Genomic DNA, 14,498 nt, shown 5'->3' with positions numbered 1-14,498 from the left:
ATCTTTTCAAATTAGAGTTTTCATTTCTTCTGGATAAATACCCAGGAGAGGGATTGTTGGATCATATGGTAGCTCTATTTTTAGTTTTCCAAGAAACCTCCATACTATTTTTCATAGTGGCTACACCATTTTCATCCCACCAACAGTGTAGGAGGGTTCCCTTTTTTCCACACCCTCTCCAGCATTTATTATTTGTAGACTTTTTGATGATAGCCATTCTGACCAGTGTGAGGTGATAGATCATTATGGTTTTGATTTGCATTTCTCTAATAATTAGTGATGTGGAGCATCTTTTCATGTGTCTGTTAGCCATCTGTATGTCTTCTTCAGAAAAAAGTCTATTTAGGTCTTCTGCCTATTTTTCGATTGGGTTGTTTGTTTTTTTGATACTGAATTGCATGAGCAGTTTGTATATTTTGGATATTAACCCCTGTCAGTCACATGGTTTGCAAATATTTTCTCCCATTCCATAGGTTGTCTTTTTGTTTCATTGATGAAAACCAGGACACTTTTAAGAGTAAAAGGGTGTTCTTAATAATTATACCTACATGACAATATTTTATATACCCAGAGAACATACTTGTATTTCCACACGGGCCTTCTAGCAATTTTTAAAAAATTAAAGTGTAGTTAATTTACAACGTTATGTTAGGTTCAGGTGTACAACATAGTGATTCAATATTTTTATAGATTACACTCCATTTAAAATTATAAAATATTGGTTGTATTTCCTGTACTGTACATTACATCCTTATATCTAATTCATTTCATATGTAGTAGTTTGTGCTTCTAGTGATATTTATATCTTGAACCCAACAAAGTTCTCTAATGTTGTGGATTCTGATACTCTGGCATAGTAGCAGGTAAGTTGAACAATTTGGGGGCAGGTAGGGCTTTTGTACCTGGTCAAATAAAACCAAGTGAGTCTAGGGAGTCCCATTTGGAAGTAAATAAATCTGACACCTACCCTTAGAAACTTTTAATTTAATTTGGAAAGTTAGTACTGGTGGGGATGAAAAAGTCCTTGAGACAAGTTTAGAGAAAAAAAGTGATGTGTATTACTTTTTTTTTTTTTTTTTAGGCCGCACCGTGTGGCATGTGGGATCTTAGTTCTCCAGTCAGGGATCAAACCCATGCCTCCTGCATTGGGAGTGTGGAGTCTTAACCACTTGACCATCAGGGAAGTCCATGTATTACTTTTTTTTTTGCGGTACGTGGGCCTCTCACTGTTGTGGCCTCTCCTGCTGCGGAGCACAGGCTCCGGACGCGCAGGCTCAGCGGCCGTGGCTCATGGGCCCAGCCGCTCCACGGCATGTGGGATCTTCCTGGACCAGGGTATGAACCCGTGTCCCCTGCATCGGCAGGTGGACTCTCAACCACTGCGCCACCAGAGAAGCCCCCAAGTTTTCCTTTTAAGCTTTTTGTTAGTTCATTGTGTTATCATCCACCTCAGACAACCATGAAATTAAACAATTCCTTGTAACTCTTTTTGACAAATGCCCATAAAGAGAAACTGGGTGAGTTCTGACTTAGGTCAAATAAATACAGCCTTTCCAGTGAGATCTTCCAGAGAACCACCAGACATGTCAAATAATGACAGTTCTTTGAGAATGGGGCTTTGAAGTAGCTCCAACCCCACAATACCTCCTTCAGTGGGTGCCAGGATGCTGGTTTTTACCATGATTTGGGACTATTAGCATTCAAGCATATCTGAAGCTGGAGAGTGGGGATGGAACAAGGCAAGTTAAAATGCTGCAAAGCTTGTGTTCTTGTTGACATTCATTCGTTTTTCTTGAATAAATGCTCCCCAGATTTCTGGTAGACTGTTTAATTTCCAGAGTTCTGAAGAAATTGATTCTAACCATGGTTTTTTTTTTTTTGCCAGTTTTTCATTGCTTTTATGGAGGAGAGGGTCTTCAGAGATCCTTACTCTGCCTTTTTCCTCATTTGCTTTTTTTAAATTAATTAATTAATTAACTTATATTTGGCTGCGTTGGGTCTTCGTTGCTGTATGTGGGCTTTCTTTTTTTTAGTTGCGGTGAGCGGGGGCTACTCTTCATTGCGGTGCGTGGGCTTCTCATTGCGGTGGCTTCTCTTGTCGCAGAGCACGGGCTCTAGGCGTGCGGGCTCTAGAGCGCAGGCTCAGTAGTTGTAGCACATGGGCCTAGCTGCTCTGCAACATGTGGGATCTTTCTGAACCAGGGCTCGAACCCGTGTCCCCTGCATTGGCAGGCGGATTCTTAACCACTGCACCACCAGGGAAGCCCCTCATTTGGTTTTAATTTGCATTTCCATAATGACTAATAATATTGAGCATCTTTTCATGTGCTTATGTGCCATTCTTATATTTTTTGATGAAATGTCTGCTCAAATCTGTTTTCATTTTTTACAAATTAGGTTATTTGTCTTCTTGCTAGTGAGTTCTGAGAATGTTTTGTGTATTTTGTATATAAATTCTTTATCAGATATATGTTTAGCCAACACTTTCTTCCAGTCTGCAGTATATATTTTCAATTTTTGTAATGGTATCTTTCAAAAGCAATTACATTTTTTGGATGAATCTACATTTATAAATTTTTCCCTTTTATGGTCCATGTTTTGTGTCCTTTCTAAGAAATCCTTCCTTAACCCAAGGTCACAAGATTTTATACTAGAAGGCTTATAACTTTACTCTTATGTTTAGGCTTATGATCCATTTTGAGTTCATTTTTTGTATATGTATATCCACTTGTTCTTGCACCATTTGTTGGAAGGCTATCCTGTCCTTCACCGAATCACCTTGACACCTTTGTCAAAAATCAATTTACCACATATTGTGGGTCTGTTTATGGATTATTCTGTCCCATTGTTTAATACGTCTCTCCCCACATCATTATCACACTGTTTGATTACTGTAGTGTCACAGTAAGTCTTGAAATTGTATGGTTTAAGTCCTCCAGTTTTCTTCTTTGAAGAGTTGTATATTTAACTGCCTGCAGTATTTCAAAAGTGGTTGTGGATTTTATCCTCTAAACAGCAGTGCATTCAAGTTCCAGTTTCTCCACAAACTTGTCAGCATTTGGATTGCCTATCTTTTTTAAATTTCAGGATTCTAATGGGTATGAAGTGGTACCTCACTGTAATTTTAATTCGCCTTCCCTTGGTAACTAATGATTTAGAGCACCTTTTCATTTGCTTTTTGGCCATTCATATGTCTTTTGTGAAGTTTCTTTAATTGGGATTTTTGTTTTTGTACTATTGATTTATTTTTATACACACAGTCACACACATATTAATCCATCTTCTCACAGTCTATGACTTGTTTTTTCATTTTCTTGATTGTGTCTTTTGATGAGCATTAAATTTTTAACTTTGATGAAGTCCATTTGATCTTTTATCTTTTACAGTTAGTGCTTTATGTTTTGTATCTAAAAAAGCTTTGACTTCTCCAAGGTTGTGGATTATTTTCCTAAGTTTTCTTCTAGAAGCAGTAGAGTTTTATTTTTTATATTCAGATCTATGATTCACTTTGAATTATATTTTTGACCATATAGAGGTTAATTTATTTTTTTTTCCCAGCTGTTTATCCAGTTGTTCCAGTGCCAGTCCGTACTCTTTTTGAACTGCTTTGGTGATTCTTTGAGGGATATTAAGCAGAGAAGGAATGTGATGTATTTTTTTTAATTAATTAATTGATTTATTTTTGACCGTGTAGGGTCTTTGTTGCTGCGCGCGGGCCCTCTCTGCGGCGAGCGGGGGCCACTCCTCGTTGTGATGCGCAAGCCTCTGTGGTGGCTTCTCCCATTGCAGAGCGTGGGCTGTAGGGCGCGCAGGCTTCAGTAGTTGTGGCGCACGGGCTTAGCCGCTCTGCGGCACGTGGGATCCTCCTGGACCAGGGCTTGAGCCCATGTCCCCTGCATTGGCAGGCGGATTCTTAACCTCTGCACCACCAGGGAAGCCCGAATGTGATGTATTTACTGATGTGAGGGAAGTGGATGGGAAGCAGTGGGGAGATCCATGAGGAGGCTACTGCAGCAGTCCAGACTTGATATGATAGTGGTCACAACCAAGGCAGCAGTAGTGAAGACAGAAGAACTAGAACTGTTTGCCTAGACTAATAGTGACTGATTTGTATTGATCCTGCATGCTTCCGACTTTTACCCATCTCTACAGTTTCAGCACACAGAAAGGGACAGCATAATATGTTAGACAATAATGAGTCAAGTGTCAGGAGATTTTTGTTTAGGCTCTACCGCTGAGACTTAACTAATCTTGTGATTTCTCATTGAAACCTGTTTTCCTATTAAAAACTAGGGCATCAGTGATACCCTCTTCTACCCTAAAATTATGATTCTCTGCTGTTCTCTGAATACTCCAGGAAAGGTGGCCAATGAATTCCTGATGTCAGTAAACTGTCTTTGATCCTTACCTTATTTGAGCTCTCTGTAAAGTGAAAACTTCATGAACTACTACTTTCTTCTTGAAACTCTCATCTTGCTGGGCTACAGTGCCTCCACTCTCCTGATTCTCCAGTTTTTTCTCGGGCCAGTTTTTCTCAGTCTCCATCAGTGCCTCCTCTCCCTTTGTTCAATTTCTAAATGTTGATTTCACCACAGTTCTTGTTATGGCCATCTTCTAATTCTGTATCTCTTTTGGGCTGTCTCACTTATATTCATGACTTCAGGTTACTGAGATGCTATTGACTCACAGATTTCTGTCTCCAGGTAAGGGCTTTCTCTCTTGAATTGTAAACTTAGTCAGCTTTTACATGGTCATCTGTACTCGACTATCTCCGAAGTCCAAAACTTCACTCATTAACATCTCCCCCTAAACCATCTTCCCTCTTTGATTCCGTGATGAATGACACTTATCCAACCTCTCAATTTCAGATGCCTGCGAGTCATCCTAGACTCCTCTCTCCTTGACTCTCCACACCCAATCCCCCAAACCCTTTTTTTCCTTTCCTTAATATTTTTCATGCTTCTGTCTAAATTGGAACACTTCAAGAATGAAGGGGGCACAGTTAGTAGTTAATCCAGGACAACTGGTGTAAATCAGGACTGCTCTAGGCAAACAGAGATTGTGATTAGCCTAGAGCTGAGACACAGGAAGAATTTCCAGAGTGGTATGAGAAAGTACACAGCTTTCGGAGAGCTGCAAGAATTGCATTCTGGCTAGTGTAGGGTGTGTGTGTGGGGGGTGGGGGTAGAGTAGTGAGAGATGAAGCTGGAAAGGTAATTGCAATGTCAGGTTCTGCAGGTGTAAAATGTCTTTTACCTTTAGAGTTAACCATGAGTGGTAGATGTTATTGGGAGCCTGCTTAGCATTCTTTTCCTCCCCTTCCTAACAACAGCCATTCCCATGTAACCACATGCTTCAAGAGAAGCTGATCCTACCCCAGCTCCACTGGTGGATTTAATTGGTCTAAAGGTCACAACTGTCCCTTTGCCAGGATTTGTTTCATGGTGCACATGACCCTACTCTAGCCAATGGTATACTAAGGGAATCTCTTGGAGGGTTTCCAAGGAAAGTGTTCTCATTCCTAACAGAAAAGCAAAGGGATTGCCATGTCTTGATGTCATGCCTGTAATGGCTGCAGCCATTTTATTTCCAAGTCTGAGGTTGAATCAGTCATTGATGGTAGAGTGAAGAGATGGAAAAAAAGCAGGATTCTGGATGACTGTGTGAGCTGCTAAGCAACCAATCCCTTCCCTACCTCTGGACTTCATTAAATATGAAGTGATACTTGCTTTATTACCTAAGTCCTTTTTGAGTTGGAATTTTCTGTTACTAATAACAGAATAACCAATAATGATCTGAGATTCTGAGAAACTTAAGGATGTGAGATAATGGCCTTGATTTTGTGAGAACTGGGGCAAGTGTGACCTGCCTGTCACTTCCTGTCTCTGTCACTTGTTTGACAACTATTGCTGCTATTTACTTTCCCTTGTATTGTTGTCTTTCTATTATTTTTTGAATAACCAATAGTCTGAAAACTTTTTGAATCAAGGACAGAGGTAACGCCTTTTACTTCTTTGTAGCCCCACAGCCTTTCACATAATCTACACGTTTCTGTTTATTTATTCCACTCACACAGATTCTTTCAGAAGATGACTAAAATGTTATCTCTAAATGGAGATAATAATTAGTCTCATCTTCACTGGCTTCCTTTTGAATGTGGAGGGAATTACTGGATGAAAGAATAGGAACGTGGTGGCCATGTGGCCTGTTGCCCCGGAGTACTATTTGGAGATCAGCCTGGCATGGAAATGACCAGATGTTTGAAGTTGAGCCACTGGGGAGTGAAAGAAATAAGTTAGCTGTCATACTTCCCATTTGCATGGACAGTTTCTGCATTGCAAAGCCACTGGTGCCAATCATGTCACAAGGCTGCAATTGATCACTTAACCCCTTCCTAAACTTGGAGCTGGAAGACCCTGGAAGGTCAATTAGACCTCCTGGGTGTGGGTACACTAGTGTCCATCTGTTACAGGCATTCCTGGGAGTGGTGGCTCAACTCAAATCACTACCCAGGTACACAGGTGTTCCTGGATCTGATGGAGTCACCTGTAGAACATGAGGAATGGCCAGGTAAAAGTAACAAGCAGGGAAGTAGAGGGGTTTAGTAGGCAGCTCTGAAGAAGCAGAGGAAAGATGATGGTCTAAAATTTGGGGTGTACCAAAAATAGGCATCTTACAGCTTAGTTGAAGACAGAAGCAGAGTCTCTTTCTTCCCTCCTCTTTTTCTTTGGACATTGATTATTTTTTTTGAGGATACTAGTAATATACGTTTTTTTGTGAAAAATTTGAGAAATGGAGGAATAAAAAGAAAATAAAAATCACCTATACACTTACACCTATACCTAATGTTTCAGTATATATCCATTTGGGTTTTTTCCCTAGTTGTGTGCTCACTTATTCAGTCAACATTTCCACAAATATTTAATGCTTCTGTGTGTATCAGGCACCTTGCTAGGCACTGGGAATACAGTTGTGATGAATAATATGCATGATCTTTTACCTCATGAAACTTTGGGTCTAGCAGAAGTGACACACAACTGCACTAAGAAGTATTTAATCTCAAATTCGGCAAACTCATCAAAGGACAAACCCTGAGTCTTTTGAGAAGATGGGGGTCCTAACCTAGCCTGTGGTGCATCTGGGGGATCACCTAAGGAAAGGACCCTGAAACTGAGACCAGAATAGTGAGAAATCGCTGGCCAGAAAAGGCAGGCATGTGTTGAGCCAAGGAGATAAGGGCAGTGGGCAGGCAGAAAGCAGAAGGGAACAGGAAGACTCTTTGTGGAGGGCATAGCTTTCCTGGGGTCCTGATGAGGAGACAGTGACTAGATGGGGGATTTGTGGAAGTTGAAGAGGGAAATAGGAGTCAGATCTTATGGGGCAAGTATTAGCAAACTACTGTCCTTGGGCCAAGGCCAGCACACCACCTACTTTTTAAAATAAAGTTTTATTGGAACAGAGACATATGTACTCACTTATGTAATGTCTTTGGTTGTTTTCATGCTGTGATGTCGAAAATGTATAGTTGCTACAAAGACTGAGTGACCTGCAAAGCCTAAAATGTTTACTATCTGGCATTTACAGAAAAGTTTGCTTACCTCTGCTTAAGGTCTTGCAGTTGGGCATGTGGTGACTTTTTTTTTTTTTTTTTTTTTTTTTTTTTTGCGGTATGCGGGCCTCTCACTGTTGTGGCCTCTCCCGTTGCGGAGCACAGGCTCCGGACGTGCAGGCTCAGCGGCCATGGCTCACAGGTGCAGCCGCTCCGCGGCATGTGGAATCTTCCCAGACCGGGGCACGAACCCGTGTCCCCTGCATCGGCAGGCGGACTCTCAACCACTGCACCACCAGGGAAGCCCGTGGTGAAATTTTTAAATCACAAATACAATGGGAAGGCTTTGAGAGGAAAGCAGGGAAGGAGCCTAGTCAGATTTCCTTTTAAAAGGAGAACTCTAGGCACAGTGGTGACCCTTTGCAGATACAGGGAACCTAAGAGTGTCCAGGAGAGAAGAGCTGGTGGTTTGGACTAGGGTCATGCCAAGTGGACACTGGCAAGTGCACACAGAGAGAAGTACATACATACCTTGGAGACGTTGGGTGTTTGGTTCAAGTACACCACAATAAAGGGAATATTGCAATAGAGAGTCACATGAATTTTTTGGTTTTCTAATGCATATAAAAGTTATGTTTACACTATACTGTAGTCTAATGCATATACTAAGTATGCAGTAACATTATGTCTAAGAAAACAATGTACACACATTAATTAAAAATAGGTTATTTCTAAAAATGCTAACCATCATCTGAGCCTTCAGCGAGTCGTAGTCTTTTCCTGGGGGAGGGTCTTGCCTCAGTGTCAATGTTTGCTGACCGATCGGGGTGATGGTTGCTGAAGGTTGAGGTGGCTGAGGCAATTCCTTAAAATAAGATGACAATGAAGTTTGCTGCGTCAATTGACTCTTTCATGAACAATTCTCTGTAGCCTGCATGTAATGCTCTTTGATAGCATTTTACCCACAGTCGAGTGTCTTTCAAAATTAGAGTCTGTCCTCTCAAACCCTGTTGCTGCTTTATCAACTAAGTTAATGCAGTATTCTAAATCTTTCAGTGTAATTTCAACCATCTTCACAGCATCTTCACCAGGAGCAGATCCTATCTCAAGAAACCACTTTCTTTGCTCATGCATAAGAAGCAACTCCTCACCCATGAAATTTTTATCATGAGATTGCAGCAATTCAGTCACACCTTCAGGCTCCAATTCAAATTCTAGTTCTCTTGCTATTTCTGCCACATCTGCAGGGACTCCCTCCACTGAAGACTTGAACCCCTCAAAGTCATCTATGAGGGTTGGAATCAACTTTTTCTAAACTCCTGTTAATGTTGATATTTTGACCTCTTCCCATGAATCATGAATGTTCTTAATAGCATCTAGAATGGTGGATCCTTCCAGGAAGTTTTCAGTTTACTTTGCCCAGATCCATCAGAGGAATCTTTATTTATGGCAGCGATAGCGTTACGAAATGTGTTTCTTAAATAATAAAACTTGAGTGTTGAAATTCCTCCTTGATCCATGGGCTGCAGAATGGATGATGTGTTAGCAGGCATGAAAGTAACATTAATCTCATTGTACATCTCCATCAGAGCTCTTAGGTGCATTATCAATGAGCAGTTATATTTTGAAAGGAATTTTTTTTCCTGAGCAGTAGGTCTCAACAGTAGTCTTAAAATAGTCAGTAAACCATGGTGTAAACAGATGTGCTGTTGTCTAGGCTTTGTTGTTTCATTTATAGAGCACAGGCAGAGTAGCTTTAGCATAAGTCTTAAGGGTCCTAGGATTTTTGTAATGGTCATTGAGCATTGGTTTCAACCCAAAGTTACCAGCTGCATTAGCCCCTAAGAGAGTCATCCTGTCCTTTAGAACACTGAAGCCAGGCAACGACTTCTCATTTCTAGCTATGAAAGTCCTAAATGGCATCTTCTTCCAGTATATCCAATATAAGGTTGTTTCATCTACATTGAAAGTGTATAGTTTAGTGCTGCCACCTTCATTTATTATCTTAGCTAGATCTTCTGGATAACTTGCTGCAGCTTTTACGTCAGCACTTGTTGCTTCACCTTTCACTTTGATGTTATAGAGATAGCTTCTTTCCTTAAACCTCATGAACCAACCTCTGCTAGCTTCATATTTTCCTTCTGCAGCTTCCTTACCTCTCTTAGCCTTCATAGAATTGAAGAGAATTAGGGCCTTGCTCTGGATTGGGTTTTGGCTTAAGGGAATATTTTGGATGGTTTGATCAACCCAGATCACTAAGACTTCCTCCATATCAGCAATGATTCTGGTTCGCTTTCTTATCATTTGTGTGTTCACTGGAATAGTGCATTTAATTTTCTTCAAGAACTTTTCCTTTGCATTTACAGATTGGGCTAAGTGTTTGGCACAAGAGGCCTAGCTTTTGGCCTATCTTGGTTTTCGACACGCCTTCTTCACTAAGCTTCACTTCTTGGTTTCTAGCTTTAGATTTAACATGAGAGATGTGTGACTCTTCCTTTTACTTGAACACTTAGAGGCCATTGTAGGGTTATTAATTGGCCTAATTTCAATATTATTGTGTCTCAGGGAATAGGGAGGCCCAAGGAGAAGGAGAGAGATGGGGAAATAGCCGGTCGGTGGAGCAGTCAGAACACACTGCATTTATCAAGTTTGCAGTCTCATGTGGGTGTGGTTCCTGGTGCCCCAAAACAATTACAACAGTAACATCAAGATCACTGATTACAGATCACCATTACAAATATAATAATAATGAAAAAGTGTGAAATATTTTGAGAATTGACAAAATGTGATACAGAGACATGAAGTGAGTGAATACCTTTGGAAAACTGGCCCTGATAGACTTTCCCCGTGAAGGGATGCCACAAACCTTTAGTTGGTAAAAAATGCACTAAAGTAAAGCATTTTTTATCATCTGTAGATGGATTTGAGATCTCTTTTAGGAGTTGTGTGGGACAGGGCTTGGTGACTGACTTGGTTAGGGGAGCTAAGGAGAGAGAGGCATCCAAGACCATTCCCAGACTTCCACCTGGTGCACCTGGTTGGATGAGGGTGTCATCAACTGGGTAGGGAGCACTGGAGCAGAAGCAGGATTGAGAGGGAAAGGCATGAGATTTGAGCCAGCACCCCCCTAGTTTACCATAGTGGGTGAGTATAACCCATCCCTGTTGTTTGACATGCAGATTATTTGTATTATTTTCTTTAAGAAATAATTTTGTGATAATCTCATTTGTGCATATCTCTGATTATTTCCTTAGGATACAATTCTGTAAGCAGAATGGTTGGATAAAAGGTGATGCAGGGCTTCCCTGGTGGCGCAGTGATTGAGAGTCCGCCTGCCGATGCAGGGGACACGGGTTCGTGCCCCGGTCCGGGAAGATCCCACATGCCGCGGAGCGGCTGGGCCCGTGAGCCATGGCCGCTGAACCTGCGCGTCCGGAGCCTGTGCTCCACAGCGGGAGAGGTCGCAGCAGTGAGAGGCCCGCGTACCGCAAAAAAAAAAAAAAAAAAAAAAAAGATGCACATTTTTAAGCTCTTTGGTCTGTATTACTTAATTGCTCTCCAGAAATGTCATTTTAATTTATACTTCTGCCCATCTGTGTGGCTGCGGCCAATTTTGGTTCAGTAGGCACCATATTGCCCAGAGTTGGGTGTCAGAATCTGTCCTATGACTTAAGAAAAAAAAAAATCTCTATTGCTTCCAGCTCAAGGTATTACTGCTTGAAAAAATTTCCATGTTTGAAGGGATTTTTGTAGTGCTGGCCTATAAGTTGAACTTTCTGTGGTAGATTAAGAGCTGTGGTTGACATCCAAAGTAGGAATCCTGGCACATGAGCCTTTCCTGTTTCACCTCTCCTTGGTGTGATAAAAGTTAAGTTACAACCTGAGTCACTTTATACCCCTAGTATTTGTTAGCTGGTGTTCTGGGCCACATCTCCTGCTTCCAAAGAGGCTTTTGTTTTATGTGGCACTTCCATCTCCTGCCAAGCTCAACAGCCTTTATCCAGCCTAGCAGTGTCAGCTGCCACCCAGTAGCAGCTGGACTAATGAAAACTTTTGGCACAAGGAGCAGGTTTATATCATAAAGGAAGCTTTCTGGGATCATAGTGTAGCAAAGTGGGAGGTCTGGCTTTGGAGCTAGGTAGCCCTGGACAAGAACCCCAAAATCACCTGTTACTGGTTATCTATCTTGAGAGGCCACATGACTATTCTGACTTCACTTTCTCATCTGTAAAATGGACTTTTAGTAGCTAGCTCATGAATTTTTGTGAGGGGTAGCAATAAAGCCGGTCAGGTACTGAGTCCAGTGCCTGGCCCTGAATGGGATAAATGATACTTTGTTAAAAAATAAAGCAGGAGTGGAGGTGTCTGTGGAATTTGAGGGGGCCGCTCAGCTCCCTAAACTCTGAAACTGTAAAATCTCTTAACGCACCAAATTGATCACAGTTCCTTATTTAAGATTGAGGAATGATGTCTGAGAAGGGAGAAATGATAAGTGAGGTTAATTTTCCAATCCCTGATCAGCTCCCAAACAGAAGTAAGATAATCATGGATAAAGTGCAGTGCAGGACCTGTCTTCCCCAGATGCCTTTCTCACCACCTGGATGTACCACCTGAAATTCCTACTGCATATTTAGGTTAAAATGTTACTCTTGTTAAAATCCACATATCTTTTACAGGAGGTGGAAGATGAAGTGGATGTAAGCTCTGACACTTATTAGCTGTGTGACCTTGGGCAAGTTACTTCATGTCTCTGTGCCTCAGTTCCAGCTTCTGTAACAATGGGAATAATAAAAGGGTTTGGGGAGGAATAGATAAGATAATGCCTGGGACATAAGTGCTCAATAAAAGTTTGCTATTGTTAGAAGCTATTACTAAACTCTGAGAAGAGGAGGGTGATGAATGACTCTACTGGGAATATATTTAAGTTGCTTTCTCTTTCATGTAGGTCAGTCTTCATAGGCTTTCCAAAATAGTCACTGTTTACCATTCCTGTTTCACCTAGGAGGGCGACAAGTCTCAAAGAGATTAACTGGACCTGAGTCACATAGCTTCTGCAAGATGCCCTCAAGAAACAGGATATAATGCCCACCCCCTTTCAGCTGTGATCCTAATAATCCTCCCAAATAACTTTTCAGACTTCGCAAGAGAGGGCTAGAGGTGGTAGCCCTTGAAATCCACCTTGGCCCCTTTCCAAGACAGTCTGTATTGGAGAGCTCCCCAATGCTCTCCCTTTTGCAGGAAGACAGGGCCCTTGGCCTGCAGAGCGAACTGCAAAAGCAAGGTCAGATCCTAAACCCACAGGGCATAGAGATTTTAAATCTCAGCTCCTATGGCTACGACTTGGCATTTAGAGATGAAAAATCATCTCCAAAACTACGTAGGTGACTTATTTACAGATTATTGATCCCATTGTGTACTATGGCCAAATCCACTTCTGCCCTTACTCCTGGTAATGTGGGGGAAATAGCATGGTTGCTGTATCTTGGGTACATTTCCATCTGCCAGGCATTCTCTTGGTTCCCAGGGGCAGTGAGTCAACAGTCTGTCAATACTATGGATTTAGTGTCTTGATGTGGGTTCCGGTGTGCGAGTTTTTATAATGCTTTACACGCTTTCACCCCTACTGGCCACAATTATGATGTCAAACCCAGAGGCCAGACACAGAAGTCTTCACTCTCCTCCAGCTCTAGATCTTCTGCCTGATGGAGTCAGGGTATCCTTATTTCATTCAACAGGTAGTTTATGAGTGCCTATTCTGTACCCAGCACTGTCCCAGAATAGAAGAAAGGAAGTCTCCAGAAAATTTGGTGTAATTCAGATGAAACTGAGCTCAGACAATAATAATTATAATATCTCCTATTTATTAAGTACTTACTTTGTGCTATCCACTCTGCTGGGAACATTAGAGTTCATCCTCCCCAAAGCCCTCAGTTGTATGTCTACTGTCATTCGCATTTTACTCTTAATGAAAATAAAACAGGTTAAAAAGCTGGCCCCAGATAGCACAGCTGGGCAAGTGGTGGAATTGGATTTCAAACCCACTACAATTGATTCTTGTTATTTATGATAGTTATAGTCTATAAAGTCTCCAGTGAGTTAGTGAATACTGAACCATTGCTTTTAGGGGAAATACAGGGGTAGGGTCCTCTTGTTGTCCCACACCAGCTGTAAATGTGTGTGTTGGGTGACTCAAATTGGTCACTGCTTTGCACGTGTCTGTAACCGACTGCAAAGTGCCATGAGTATTGATTTTGGAGTTATAAATAAATTTTAGCAAGCTGGCAAATTCAGAAATATGGAATCTGTTAGTAATGAGGATTGGCTGTAATCTTATTCCAGGGCATCTTTCTGCTCTTCTTCACACTTTACATTGCTGTGGTTGGCAGCCTCTAAGATAACCCCCAGTGATTCTCACCTCCTGGCCTTCGTGCCCTTGGTAATCCCCTACCCTTGAGAGTGTCCTAGACCTAATGTTTGATTTCTAATAAATAGAATGTGGCTTAAGGTAATAAGATGTCACTTTCAAGATTCAGTTACAGAAAGACTATGGCTTCCATCTTGGACATTCTCCCTCACTCTCTTGTTTGCTCTGTGGGAAGCCAGATACCATGGTATGAGCTGCCCTATAGAGAGGCTAACATGTCAAGGAATTGATAGTTCCAGCAGAGAAATGAGACCCTTGATACAGCAAAGAACCAATTCCTGAGTGAGCAGATCCCTCCCCAGTCAAGCTTCAGATGAAACTGTAACCCTGGCCAACATGTTAATTGTAGCCTTGTAAGAAATCTGAGTATCAGAGGCAATAAGCTAAGACAATTTTTAAAATATTTTAAAATGTTGTATTAAGCCAACATGTGTTAAGTTTTAGGGTAATTTGTTACATAGCAAAAGATAACTAATGCAACCAACTACTTGTAAGCTGGATTTGTTATATTGCATAGCATTACCT

General features: G+C 41.4%; 1 long non-coding RNA gene across 1 annotated transcript in view; it reads left to right on the top strand.

The window, feature by feature from the left end:
- LOC137220899 (uncharacterized) overlaps nucleotides 1-14,498 on the top strand; it is a 312,519-nt gene that overhangs the window by 78,938 nt on the left and 219,083 nt on the right. The window lies entirely within an intron of this gene.

This window comes from Pseudorca crassidens, chromosome 3 (genome assembly GCF_039906515.1).
Source record: "Pseudorca crassidens isolate mPseCra1 chromosome 3, mPseCra1.hap1, whole genome shotgun sequence".
Lineage (NCBI taxonomy): Eukaryota > Metazoa > Chordata > Mammalia > Artiodactyla > Delphinidae > Pseudorca > Pseudorca crassidens.
The sequence above is the reverse complement of the archived record's forward strand: the minus strand, read 5'-3'. Positions and strand labels throughout refer to the sequence as shown.